The sequence below is a fragment of the Triticum dicoccoides genome, chromosome 2B (assembly GCF_002162155.2).
Source record: "Triticum dicoccoides isolate Atlit2015 ecotype Zavitan chromosome 2B, WEW_v2.0, whole genome shotgun sequence".
Lineage (NCBI taxonomy): Eukaryota > Viridiplantae > Streptophyta > Magnoliopsida > Poales > Poaceae > Triticum > Triticum dicoccoides.
This window is the reverse complement of record NC_041383.1, coordinates 183,188,284-183,190,890: the sequence shown is the minus strand read 5'-3', so window position 1 is coordinate 183,190,890 and position 2,607 is coordinate 183,188,284. Positions and strand designations below refer to the sequence as shown.

At 52.2% G+C, this 2,607-nt stretch overlaps 1 long non-coding RNA gene across 1 annotated transcript; it reads right to left on the bottom strand.

The window, feature by feature from the left end:
- Nucleotides 1–481: 481 nt before the first annotated feature.
- LOC119362944 lies at nucleotides 482–1,924 on the bottom strand. Its single transcript, XR_005173688.1, has 2 exons — nucleotides 1,044–1,924; nucleotides 482–927 (listed from the first exon to the last, which is right to left on the bottom strand). It is a non-coding gene; the product is annotated as an uncharacterized LOC119362944 (long non-coding RNA).
- Between the last annotated feature and the right edge of the window lie 683 nt (nucleotides 1,925–2,607).

The window sequence follows — 2,607 nt, the reverse complement described above, 5'->3', positions numbered from 1 at the left end:
CATTGCTTGAGACTGAAACCCGCACTACATTAGATGGACAAGCGAACTACATTATTCCTTTTTTCAAGCGTACGTTTAACGGACGAGGAAGTGGAGTGCAGTTGACATTGGGCGTAAGTGGACCGCAAATTATCAAGAGATGAGTCGCAGGAGATTATGAAGTGAGCTTCACATCAGGCTTAAGTGGGCCACAAAACTATCGAGATGTGAGCCGCATGAGATTACAAAGTGAGCTTCACATCGGGCATAAGTGGACCGCAAAACTATCGAGAGGTGAGACGCGTGAGATTACAAAGTGAGCTTCACGTCGGGCGTAAGTGGACCGCAAAACTATCGAGAGGTGAGCCACATGAGATTACAAAGTGAGCTTAATAAATTTACATACCAGGCACTTTTCTGTTTACCAAGTGGTGCCTCTGATGTTTTTGTTTCGAATTACTTTTTTCTCCTTTTTTCACAAAGTGAAGCACCAACCACCACAAAATGAACCAGACACCTTTTCTACAAATAAAAGAATACATACAAAACTTCACACACGAACCGCGCGAGAGACATTTCTCTCTCACACAAATAAATTTTTACATTTTCTCTCACACATTCAAGAAGAAAGTGAACTTAAAAAATTGATCATTTTTCTTCTGTAGTTTCCCAGCGAACAGAACATCGACACACACACACACACAACCTGCATGTATCGTGCACATGGGCTGCAAACAAACCGCACACGCCGCATACATGAACTACAGGAGCTACATCGCCACCGCCCGTACTGCATGCTTACGCCACACCAGACTGCACGGGGCCTTCAGCATCGATCAATTCAACATCAACCCAAAACTACAGCATGTAGGACGTCGGGGGCTCGTGGTGGCCGCTGGGTGAACTGCAGGTCACCCGTTGAACCACCTGTAATGTGGACGAAGTGACCTGCATTTGAACAAAAAAACACCGATGAAGTGAGTTGCACTGCCGGGCACACAACACTGTGTTGTGGATAGAGTCGTTGTTGACCAAAAACAAACAACAATGTGCAGGGGGCGAACTGCATGGGTGAGGAGGGAGAGTTGCAGCGCCAAGCTAAACTGCACACCGGCGGCGACAATGCAGGGCAGCATCACCCTGCATTTGGGCCCGCCCTTCCTGCCGCCATCCTTCGCCCCCACACTGCTGCCCTGCTCCTCCTTGGGGCGGGAGGCATCGCCACCACAGTCGTCGTCTTGTTCATGAGCTACAGCCACGGGAAGCAGCAGATGAGACGGCGGAGGCCATGGCCGCCGGATCCAGAGGAGGCGAAGCCTTGGTGGCCACCACTCCGGGACAACTCCTCGCCCTGGCCGGCATCAAGAGGCGGTGATCCCGACAGGAAGTGGATGACCGCAGGGAGGCAGGGGGAGCTCGGGGGACATGTCGCCGCCGGTAGACAGTGGTTGTGCCACGCACCGCGGAGATCACGCTGGGTCTTGGCGCCCCGAAAATCCAAGGAGAGGGGAAGGACGGCGTTCCCTACTACCAATCGTCTGCATCGCTGCAGATTGAGGCGAGGGAAAGTTCGTCGATGCCTGGGGAAGGGGAAATAGATGGATCGGGGGAGGGCGGCACCGGCGAGGGAAGAAGGTGGATTGGGGGAGGGCGGCGCCGACGGGGAAAGTAAGTGGATCGGGGGAGGGCAGGGCTGGCGGGGGAAGGTCGCCGGGCACGAGGGAGCCGCGCGCATCTCGCTCCGTGGTGGGTTGGCAGGGCAGAAGAGATAGACGGACAGCAGTACGGCTCTGGCATCGGAGGCACGAGCCCCTGGCGTCACCGGCAGTGGAAGGTGGAGGGGAGGTGGGAGGAGGCTGTGCAGGAGGAAGAAGGTGGGAAGGAGGGGATCGGGCACGAACAGAACGTGCGAGGAGAGGGGTAGGTGCGTTGACTCCTTTTGTTTTCAGATCAGGGTGGAATCGGCGGTGGGAGGTGTTAGCAGAATAAGTGAAAGTGTTATTAGAATAAGGTCTTAAGGGGTGTTATCATAATAGACCCACCCTATATATATATTAGTCCTACATACGCGTTCATGAACACTCCTCACTCAGTGCGGGGACTTTTCAGTTTCCGAGGCATGTGCCACATCAAAGTTGTGCATTGGCTAGCTATTCAAACATCACATAACATCTCTTTGGGCAACATGCGTGCAAAGCAGTGGTTATCCTAGGACAATCACGCGTGAAGCTTCCATCTGTGGGCCCGCGAGGTCGTCGTCCATGCATGCATCACTTTGACCTACATCAGAAGAGGTTAATTAGTTTCACCATCAAGGAGGGTTCTTTTTGGTTTGTATTACGGTAGGAGCATATAGTATGCGTCGAATAGGGGGGAGGGGACAAGCATATATACTATTCTTCATGAACCTAGCTCGCTCTGTGTGGGGACTTTATGGTTTTCGAGGCATGTGCCACATCAATGTTGTGCATTTTGGGTATTCAAACATCACAACCACACACACACCTCCATACATATGTATGGCCCACATGCAAAGCAATGGTGGTTGTCCTTTGGCACCCACTCACGTGGTTATCAATGAGATCGATACTTTCCATCTATGGGCCCACTTGATCCATCACTACTTTG